This window comes from Anolis sagrei, chromosome 1 (assembly GCF_037176765.1).
Source record: "Anolis sagrei isolate rAnoSag1 chromosome 1, rAnoSag1.mat, whole genome shotgun sequence".
NCBI classification, from domain to species: domain Eukaryota; kingdom Metazoa; phylum Chordata; class Lepidosauria; order Squamata; family Dactyloidae; genus Anolis; species Anolis sagrei.
The window spans coordinates 279,731,582-279,743,130 of NC_090021.1; the positions used below are offsets into that span (position 1 = coordinate 279,731,582).

Genomic DNA, 11,549 nt, shown 5'->3' on the forward strand with positions numbered 1-11,549 from the left:
CCATCTCTAACTTCAACAAAATCTTGCATTCCAAGATGAAATTAATGTGAATGATTTTATAAAACCCAACACAAGTTTCTAAGACTAAGCCTTTGTGTATTCTGTCAACTGATTCCAAAGGCTAAGAAGCATAAAAGAAAAGAGAGGAAAAATAAAAAGGGTTTTAATTGCACAATCAAGCCAACTGATTGGGATTCCACAGACACAACACGACCAAGCTACAATCACAACCAGAAACTAAATCCTATCCCTTTTTTGAGGAGTATTTAAGTAATGCTATTCACAAATGTTCCCCAACTTGTATTCACACTGTTGGCCAAAATATTAATTTACTGCAGCTCACCAAGAAACAAACCTGCCTCTGAGATTAGGGTGAGGCCATATTAGTGGCCCTCAACAGAGACCCAGGCAGAAACACTTTTCTTCAGCAGAACAACATCTGTAGGAAACTAAGCCATCAGGAAATCTGAATCAATCAGACCCAGAGCTCAGATCTGATCAATAGGCTATACAGCCATGCAAGTGGTCAAAATGTAAACTTAGTCTACCCATAATTTAATAACTTCTAGTCAGTACAGAAGACAAGATTGCACATAATACTGGATCTGAAAAGGAAGTACTGCATCTTAGGGTGAAGTTAATTGCAGGGGGAGGGGATTTTTTCCAGAGGTGATGTTGTATACTCAGCTCAATTGGAGACCTTTGCAATCTTTTTCTCCTGGCCTACTTCTTAATTTTTAAGCAAGGCTTCAGTCAGTCACCCACTTAACAAATTCAGTAGTCTCACCTTGTTCGTGAATAGAAGTGGGTCTCTCCACTGAGAGAGAAACAGCTCTCTTTGGGGTCGCCAAATTCCAAAGCAGATGCCCAGACTGGGCACTTTCTTGCCCTCCGGCGCCTGTGCAGTGCACCAGTGCAGCTACTCAGTCATACTGCTCTCTGCTTCTCAGGCTTCCCACACATCACAGCTGATGGCTCTAAGGCAGTTGCGTGGGAGAAGAGAAAGCAGGTGCAATCAGGCCACCAGTCTCCTGATTCCCAATTCATAAAGCCTTCTCTGGAAGTCCAGAACATAGCAGCCAACTCAGCACTAAAGCCAACAACAAAGCAAGACTAGAAAGTCCATGTCAAACTAGTAGCCTCTGCAAATAAAAAGGGAGGCAGAAGGGACTGGCTCCTGTAGCTCTGGAACTTTGCAACAAAGAACACAAGACCAACATGTGACCCACAAGACAAACAAGACCAAAGTGTGATCTGACCCAACATGTGTTGGGCCGGATAAAATTTAAATGAAACCTCTAGTACCCCCATTGCTTTCAGTTATCCAAAAGAGTGAAGAACACATACCTCCCTGTGCAATCAATGGGAAATCTGTTAACTTAGCTCACGTACATTTTCCTAGCCAACCAAGCTGTTTCCAGTAAACATTTGTTTTGCTTATGCATTGCAGTTATGTGTGATGCACAGAGGCAGAGATATTCTACATTTTACAAAGTGGCATACTGAGCTTATAATGGATACAACTATGTCTCTCCAAATAACCCAAGCCAGTTTACACCTCAAAGTGGCTAGGCTTCGACATATAAGGATGACAAGCAGCAGCTAGTGGTCTGAGTTGTTGTAAGACTTGACATACTGAAGCATGTGGGTGTCATGCATTTTTGAACTTAGGCTATTGCCAAAATAAATAAATAAATAAGGTATGGCTCAAACTGGTGGCTGATCCAGATATACACTGAAAGGAGGAAGATTTCTGCTGTATAACAGTCACTGTTAAATATTTCTTCAACAGTCATTCATTAAAAGACTAGGAGGAAAAAATCTCTTCTAGTTGTGCAAAGGGCTCAGAAGAATTCAATTTCTGAACCTTCCAGGGACGGCTTACACCAAGGGCCCTTCTACACAGCCCTGTATCCCAGAATATCAAGGCATAAAATCCCACATTATCTCAGTGTGGACTCAGATAACCCTGCTCGAAGCAGATATTGTGGGATTTTCTGCCTTGATATTTTGGGATATAGGGCTGTGTGGAAGGACTCCTAGAAACAGGTAGTTCCAACCAGGATTTTTCATTTTACCTCCCTGTATCACAGTTCCAGATCCTCTGAATGTTGAGTCAATCTAATCAAATGAACATATGCTTTTTAATTAAGAAGATGGAAGTGATACTCTGAGAGATTTGTATTAACAATCCCCAGAACATCAGACATTTCCAAAGATGTTCTAATAGATTCTGATTGATTTTAGTATGACTTTGGTATTTGTCTTTGAATGAGAAATGAAGAAGTGACTTGGAGCCTTCAACCTTCTCTCTCTGACCAACCCCTCAACGAAACAGATTTTGTTAAGTGCGACAAGCAAGGAAAGAATTAGCTGGCAGAGAAAGCTGTCAAACTGGTTCACAGCATGTACAGTTTGCAAAGCTCCTCTGACATTTATTTTGAGGCGCTTCTGACCTCTTCTGAGACCAAGAAAGGACAAACCACAGATGGTCTTTTCCCTTGGCCAAATCAATATTAAGTTCCCCTGTGCAAGAATACCAGGGCAGCACATTAGCATCTTTCCTCCACAGGCGAGAATAACGCAAAACTTCTAAAGCTAGATATTTTTTAACACAATCACATAGGAAATATGTGCTCACAGTTCAGTCTTCAACTGAATGCTACAGATAAATTACAAATTACAATATCTGCAGTTACAGAAACACAAGTCTTAGCATCACAAGGGGTAGTTGCTGTCAACATGATCTGTCAGAGCAAGACCGCAATAGTGTGGTTCTTCATCACGTTCCCTTATGCCAAAAAGAGGACTGTTTACACTGGATTCACATCTGTACAAGGTATAGTTTGGAATCAACCCCCCGCCCCACACACACATCTTTCTTTCCTTCCTCCTTTCCCCTTTTGTCCATCTTTCCACTATATCTTTTTTTCCCAAGGATAGCTTCTTCTGGTTTAGGACCATGAAAGAGTTTGGCTCTAAATGCAAGTTCCCAAAGCATGCCAAACCAGAAATCAGGAGAGCCAAGCACATCTTTCAGTCTGTCTCTATCCTTCCAAAGCTTGCGGCAATCTGAAATGCTATTGCGCTTGGAGTTTCCTATGTAGGCAAATCAAACCACCCCCTCTATTTTTAAAGAAGCGATTTTGCTCCTCTATGGGTAAATTGGTCTAGATATGAGTTTCTGGGTGTGTATTTTTCTGCATGGTAGGAGGGTGGGCTGGATGACCCTTGTCGTCTCTTCCAATGCTCTGGTTCTATATGATCATTTCTACTAACAGGGAGCTGCGGTGGTGCAATGGGTTAAACCCTTGTGCCGATTGGACTGCTGACTTTAAGGTTGGGTTGCTGACCTGAAGGTTGCTGGTTCAAATCCGCGAGACGGGGTGAGCTCCCATCTGTCAGTTCTACCTTGCGGGGACATGAGAGAAGCCTCCCAGAAGGATGGTAACACATCTGGTGTGAGAGAATTGGCCATCTACAGAAACGCTGCCTGTCCCCTGGGCAACGTCTCCATGGATGGACAATTCTCTCACACCAGAAGCGACTCGAAGTATGTTCTCAAGTTGCTTCTGACATGATAAAAAAATCCCCACTAACATAAAAAAAAAGTATTCATAAACTCTAAAATTAGGATAGTAAATAAAAACAACACTCTGAAGCAATCAGGGCCAGTGGGTTGCTGTGCGTTTTTCGGGCTGTATGGCCATGTTCCAGAAGCATTCTCTCCTGACATTTTGCCCACATCTATGGCAGGCAGACCCCTCAACTCTGAGAATGCCTGGGTTAAACATCAGGAGAGAATGGTTCTGGAACATAGCCATACAGTCCGAAAAACGCACAGCAACCTAATGATTCCAGCCATGAAAGCCTTCGACAATCAGGGCTAGCAACATTCACACTTGACTCAAGCAGACAAGAGTTCTTTCTCCCACCCTGGACCTTCCACTGATATATAAACCTCCCTTGCCTAGTTTCCAACAGACCTCACAACCTCTGAGGATGCCTTCCATAGATGTGGGCGAAACGTCCAGGAGAGAATGCTTCTGGAACATGGCCATACAGCCAGGAAAACTCACAGCAAGCCAGCAATTGCCTTTGACAATCAGGGCCAGCTTACACCTCCCAACAAAGGATCCCCTAGGCAAGAATCAGCCAGGCTTTGAAGCTGCAAGGCTTTGCAATGCTAATCATGGTGATTAATTGCAACATTCACACTTGACTCCAAAAGACAAGAGTTTTTTCTCCCACCCTGGACCTTCCACAGATATATAAACCTCCCTTGCCTAGTTTCCAACAGACCTCACAACCTTTGAGGATGCCTGCCAACGTCCAGGAGAGAATGCTTCTGGATCATGGCCATACAACCCTGAAAACTCACAGTAAGCCAGTGGTTCCAGCCATGAAAGCCTTCGACAATACAAAAATGTAGCCCCTTGGAACTAAAGAAAATGGGTTCTGGAAGGGCCCCAAATCGCCTCTTCCTGGAGCTGCCAAACTCCACTGGAGGCCTGACTTTTTTCCATGTGGGAAGAAGGAAAGAAGGGAGGAAGCTCACCGCAGAGCCTTCACAAAGGAGCTCTGTGGCCTTCTCTCTCTCTCTCTCCCATTCCCCACTAATCAAAAGAGGCTGCTCCGAGAGAGATGGGGGGGGGGGGTCCCTACTTCAAGAAGAGAAGAGTTAGGGAAGGGGGAAGAGGAAATAAAGGAGGAAGGAAAAAGGCATTACAGGACGCTGCTGATTCACTCCTCGAGAAGAACAACTCCCAATTGGGCGCGCCTCGCTGTCCTTTGGGGGAGAGAAACTCATGCCCAAATGGGCGGGGGGGGGGGTGTTTCCCAGGAGGCATTGGGTGGCCCCTGGGCTCTTCGGGCCCTTGGTTAAAAATAAATAAAAAACAAAACCCGTCAGAGGAATGGGACCGAAGAGCCCAGGAGGAGCCCAAAGCCCTTGGAAGGGAGCAAAGGAGGCGCAGAAAGAGAGCTCCTCTAAGCAGCAACAGCTGTCTGCCCTGAGCGAGGAAAGACAATCGCCCTCTCGCCTTTCCCAAAGGCAAAGCGAGCCAGGACTGTTGCTCTGCAACCTCGTGGGTTGCTAAGGGAGCCCAAGGCACAAGGGGAAGGGAAGGGGAAAGGGAAAGGGAAGGGGGGGCACTCGGATCCGACTTCTTCACCAAGTCCCTTCTCCCTCTTCTCTCGCAACTCCGCCACGAAAGCGCCCCTTACCTCTCTCGGAGGCTGCTGTGGAGACTCCCGCTCAGCAGAGGGAGAGCCCCGGGGCTCGTCCGGAGCCAGGGGCTGCCTCTTTATCCGCGGGTGGGGGCCGGCGGGGAGGCTCTGGCTCCAGCGCTTCAGTCCGCCTCCCGCCCGCCTTGCCTCCTCCCTCTCTTGCTCTCCGGGCTGGAGCACAGGCTCCCTCTCCCGCTCTCCCTCGCCCCTCCCCCGTATTTCAAGCTCCGGGGAATGGCGGGGAGGGTCAGGCCCGGGCCAGCCCCCTTCCCAAGCCGTGGGCGGGGTCAGGCAGACCCCTTGGAGCCTCTCCGGGGGGCTTGGGAGAGCAGGAGGAGGAGGAGGCGCAAAAGGAGCGCCCGGGTCTTCTTCTGCCACTCTCCAGGAGGGAAGAAGTGGAGGAGGGAAGCGGCGCCTGATCCAATTAGCCCGGGGATGAGCAGAGGCCCGGCCCAGCGGGGGCTGAGCTGGACACTCTGAAGCCTTGCAAACCGCGAGAGTGCCTCTGCGCGTGGCAAGAGTGCGTGACTTTCCACGGCAGCGCGAGCCAGAACTCGGCTCTCTCTCTCGACTGGTCGGCAAGGGAAGTTTCCACTCTTCCCTAAAGGCATAACTCACGGAATTGCAGAGCCGGGAAAGACCACAAGGGCCATCCAGCCCATGCGGGGAAAGCACAATCACTCCCGACAGATGGCCATCCAGCCTCGGTTTACAACCCCTTAGAAGGGCAGATCCCACCAGGTTCTGAGGCAGCTCAGGAAATTCTTCCAAATGTATAGTCCAAGGCAGTGGTGCTCAACCTGTGGGTTCCCCGATGTTTTGGCCTTCAACTCCCAAAAATCCAAACAACTGGTTATTTTATTTATCGTGTCAGAAGCGAACCAAAACAGTTGTATTGCATTAAAAACAAACAACAACAACAAAAAAACAAGCTGGTAAACTGGCTGGGATTTCTGGGAGTTGTAGGCCAAAACACCTGGGGGGACACAGGTTGAGAACCACTGGTCTAAGGCTTTCATGGCCGGAATCACTGGGTTGTTGGGAGTTTTCTGTTCCAGAAGCATTCTTTCCTGACATTTTGCCCTGCATCTATGACAAGGCATCCTCGGAGGGTGTGAGGTCTGTTCAAAACTAGGAATAGGAAAATGGGGTTTATATATCTGTGGAATGTTCAGGGTGGGAGAAAGAACTCTTGTCTGTTTGAGGTAGGTGTGAATGTTACAACTGGCCACCTTGTTTAGCATTGAATGGCCTTGCAGCTTCAAAGCCTGACTGCTTCCTGCCTGTGGGGAATCCTTTGTTGGGAGGTGATTAGCTGGTCCTGAGTTTTCTTGTGTGGAATTCCTGTTTTTAGTGTTGTTCTTTATTTACTGTCCTGATTTTAGAGGGTTTTTTTTAATACCGGTAGGCAGATTTTGTTCACTTTCATGGTTTCTTCCTTTCTGTTGAAATTGTCCACATGCTTGTGGATTTCAATGGCTTCAACATTCACACCTACCTCAAACAGACAAGAGTTCTTTCTCCCACCCTGGACATTCCACAGACATATAAACCCAATTTTCTTATTTTCCAACAGACTTCACAACCTCTGAAGATGCCTGCCATAGATGTAGGTGAAACGTCAGGAGATAATGCTTCTGGAATGCTTCTGGAACATGGCCATACAGCCCAGGAAACTCACATCAATCCAGTTCTTGGGTTGTTGTAAGTTTTTCAGGCAGTATGTCCATGATCCAGAAACGTCGCCTGATGTTTCGCCTGCATCTATGGCTGCTGGCATCCTCTGAGGTTCCAGCCATGAAAGCCTTCTACAATACAACCCAATTCTTCCTAATGTTTAGGCTGAAACTTTTTCCCTTGGAATCTGAATCCCTTGCTCCCTTGTTTCCTGGTCTCCAGGGCAGCAGAAAACAAGCTTGTCTCCTCCTCAAAATGTGACATTCTTTCAACTATTTGAACCTGGCTTTCATGTCCCTTCTCAGCCTTCTTTTCCCCCAAGCTAAACATACCCAGCTCCCTCAGCCCATCCTCACAGGGCATGGCTTCCAAGCCTTTGGTCATTTTCATCTCCCTCTTCCCTTCTCTTAGAAAGAGAAAACAAGTGGTGGGATTTTCAATTATTTATTCATTTTCAATTATTTATTACTACTACATCTTACAAAACTAAAACTCACCAACCTAACGCATACCTACATTAATGTACACATACTAAACACAGAACTGCAAAAACTATTTTACGAACCTCACACTCCTTCCCCGTTGATTTTTAGCCCCTTATAACCCCCCACCCTTCAAATCGGGGCTTCTGACACTGTTTCCACTCGTGACTCCTTTCTGCTTGAGAAATTTGTATAAGATCCCAAGTATTAAAAAAACACAAGCATACTAGTCATGAGCCATATTTGTAAGGCTTTCTAAACAGGCTGTTTTGTTGAGTACAGCTGATGCATTATTTGCTGAGTCCACTGTAAACACTGCATTTCTGTTTAAATGGGTCAGAAACCTTTTTCATGACCCTCGCATTGGGGGACCCCCATTTGGGGTCAAGACCCGCAGTTTAAAAATAGTGCTTTAGATAATACTATTTAATCACACTTCTACTTTTAAATAACATTCTCTAATTCATAAATTGAACAGCTGAAATCAGGGCAGAGAGAAGTGGCCAGCTTCTGGTCAAAGAAAATTTAGTACAATGTCAAGCTTTTAACTTTGTTTGTGGTTTTTGTGTGCATTATAACCATATTCTCAATTCACTTCTGATGCAATAAATCAGTGCTTCTCAACCTTCCTAATACCACGACCCCTTAATACAGTTCCTCATGTTGTACTGATGCCCAATCATAAAATTATTTCCGTTGCTACTTCATAACTGTAATTTTACTAGTGTTATGAATCTAATATGCAGGACGGATTTTCATTTACTGGACCAAATTTGGCACAAATATTCGATATGGCCAAATTTGAATACTGATGGGTTGGGGGTGGGGGTGGGGTGAGGGGAGGATTGTTTGTCCTTTGGGAATTATAGTTGCTGGGGTTTATAGTTCACATACAGTCAAAGAGCATTCTGAACTCCACTAACTATGGACTTGAATCAAACTTGGCATACAGAACTTCTCTGACCGACAGAAAATACTGGAGGGGTTTGGTTAGTATTGACCTTGAGTTTTGGAGTTGTAGTTCACCTACATCCAGAGAGCACTGTGGACTCAAACAATGCTGGATCAGGACCAAACTTGGCACAAATACTCAATATGCCCACATGTGAACACTGGTGGAGTTTGGGGAAAATAAACTTGACATTTGGGAATTCTAGTTGATGGGATCTATAGTTCATCTAAAATCAAAGAGCATTCTGAACCTCACCAACGATAGAATTGGGCCAAACTTCCCACACAGAACCCCATGACCAACAGAAAATACTGTGTTTTCTGATAGTCTTTGGCAACCCCTCTGACACCCCCTCGTGACACCCCCCCCCCCAGGTTTCCCAACCCCTAGGTTGAGAAACACTATGATAGATAAATAGAGTGGAGGGGATTAGCAATGGCTGCCGCTGTCCTGCAGGGTCTTCTTTCTTGGGCTGGAGCTCATAAGGCAACAAGGCAGCAGGGTGGGCCAGTGCTTCTCTCTCGCCTGCAATGGGCAGGAGAGTGCCAAGACGCACTGGCTCAGCTTCGCCAACTCTTTCCCTGCCAAAGAAGGAAAAAGCTGTGATTCATCCAGGCTCCTGAGTCATTTCAAGCTGTCTTTAGTGGTGTGACTAGGCTGGCAAGAGTGAAGCTGCTGGCACTGTCCTCTTTGGAAGCCAGCTCACCTTTTCTGCAGCTCAGTTGACTTCTCCACTGGCAATGGGTATCAGCCAATAAGTTGTTGTCCCAAAGCAAAGGATTAAATATGTAGCTGAAGAGTAACCACAGGTGTCGCCAACATGTCTTTTTCCACCCCCTCCGTCTCCACTTCTTTTGCCATATTTAAAGAACTATCTTAAACGTGTAGTAAACGACTTCTGCCCTTAAATGGCCCAGGTTTCCTCAGTTTGGGGCTTAAAACCAACAGCAACACTGTAAAATGCCCTATGAATGTTTTGACACATCCTGAACATTTTCATTTCCAACCCTTTACAGCCATTTGGGCCTTCTAGACTGGCGAGACATTTTCTCCTTTCCTTGAACTAGTTTAATGACCACTTGACATTTTTAAAACTAATTGCAGTATTTTCATGTTCAACCTTTTTCTTCTGCTTACACTACCACTTACGGTCTTGATTATTTCTTATTACATATGGCACAGATGCAGCTTTTATTTTATTTTTTCATATGCCACAATAAAAAAGACCCCTGTTTCCAAATGTAAAGTTACTGGTGTTTGTACTCTATATACTTTTGTTCCTAATCAGAAATGGGTGAGGCCTAGTAGCTGGCTGCTCAGTGATAAGTGAAAGTCACTCTGCACACATTGTATAAGGAAAATGCTTGAAAGTTCTTATACATCCCTTTGCCAACTAAGAGTGCCATGCTCCTCACCTCCATATAATTATCTTTCAGTTAATTTCTATTCATATCTATATACTATGGTGCAAATCAGAAGGAATCTATTCTCTTAATACCCACATAATTAAAGGGGGCACAATATGGGAAGCAACTGAATGGCTTCTATGTGTTGTTGAAGGCTTTCATGGCCAGAATAACTGGGTTGCTGTGAGCTTACCAGGCTGTATGGCCATGTTCCAGAAGTATTCTCTCCTGACATTTTGCCAACATCTATGGTAGGCATCCTCTGAGGTTATGAGGTCTCTCATTCCAAGGTTAGTTACAGAGGGCTTGGGTAATATCATTATGCGAAGACCTTTAAAAATGAATGAATGAAATACATTAGTTGCTGTGCTCTTTTACTACATTTTACAATTAAAACTTATATCTTTATGAAACTACTAATTTTGGGGTTGTTGTGAGTTTTCCAGGCTGTATGGCCAAGTTTCAGAAGCATTCTCTCCTGATGTTTCGCCCACATCTATGCCAGGCATCCTCAGAGGTTGTGAGATCTGTTAGAAATTAGGCAAGTGAGATTTATATATCTGTGGAATGTCCAGGGCGGGAGAAAGAACTCTTGTCTGCTTGAGGCAAGTGTGAATGTTGCAATTAGCCAACTTTATTAGCATTTAATGGCTTTGCAGCTTCAAAGCCTGGCTGTTGCTGCCTGGGGGGTCCTTTGTTAGGAGGTGTTTGCTCGCCCTGATTGATTCTTATCTGGAATTCCCCTGTTTTTTGAGTGTTGCTCTTTATTTACTGTCCTGATTTTAGAGTTTTTAAATACTGGTAGCAAGATTTCTTTACTAATTTACTAATTCTTGCATCTTTGATATTTCCAAGTCAAGGGAAGTAATACTCCCACCATATTCTATGCTGGTCAGGCCTCATCTGGAGTACTGCATTCAGCTCTGGGCACCTCATTTTAAAAAGGATACAGACAACTGTAAGAACAGGTTCGGAGAAGGTCGAAAAGGATGATAAGAGGAATGAAAAACAAAACATATAAAGAAAGGTTAGAGGAGCCAAGCTTGTTCATCTTGGTGAAGAAAAGACTGGGAAGTGACATGATCTGCAGTAATTAGGGACCTCAAGGGCTGTCACAGAGGGAAATGGCAGGCCTGTTCTCTGCTGCCCTAAAGGATAGGACCAGGTCAAATGGTGTGAAGTTACTGAAAAGTAAATTTTGATTGCATATTAAAAGGAACATTTTGACAGTAACAGCAGTTTAGCATTGAAACCTAGAGAGGAGGTGGGTTCTCCTTTTCTGGATGTCTTCAAAAGGACACTGGACAACTTCCTGAAGGGGATACTTAGCTGGAGATTCTGCATTGTGCAGGGGATTTAGATTCAATAGCCTATGATGCCCCTTCTGGCTCTGATATTTTAGATTCTATGGTTACAATCTTATGAACATGAATTTCAGAATAAGTTCCAGGGAACTTGTTGGGATTTACTTCTGAATGTATGTGCTTTCATTAAACCTTTCAATTTATGTCAATTCCAATTTATGTCAATCCCAATTGACATAATTTATGTCAATCCCAATTTATGCCAAGCCATGAAATTAAAAGGCTTGGAATACTCAAAAGTGGTTTTGCTAGTTCCTTCCTCTGAAATATATCCTGCAGCACCTGGTGTTCATTGGCAGTCCCCCAACTAGGTACTAACCAGAGATGACCCTACTTAGCTTCCTAGATCAGATGAGCTCTGATGCCTTTAGGATGTACATAAAATCTGAATTACATATTCTCTTGAAACCAATTAACCAAGTCATCATTAACAACTGTG

General features: G+C 44.7%; 1 protein-coding gene across 4 annotated transcripts in view; it reads right to left on the reverse strand.

The window, feature by feature from the left end:
* PACSIN3 (protein kinase C and casein kinase substrate in neurons 3) overlaps positions 1-5,586 on the reverse strand; it is a 41,506-nt gene extending 35,920 nt beyond the window's left edge. The window contains exon 1 of one of the 4 annotated variants that reach the window (XM_060763590.2): positions 5,227-5,586. The gene's annotated coding sequence lies outside the window, so the exon portion shown is untranslated. Of the gene's footprint in view, positions 1-787; positions 1,123-5,226 lie in introns of those variants that run through there. The other 3 variants (XM_060763562.2, XM_060763580.2, XM_060763571.2) reach the window with 3 other exon arrangements.
* Positions 5,587-11,549: the final 5,963 nt, after the last annotated feature.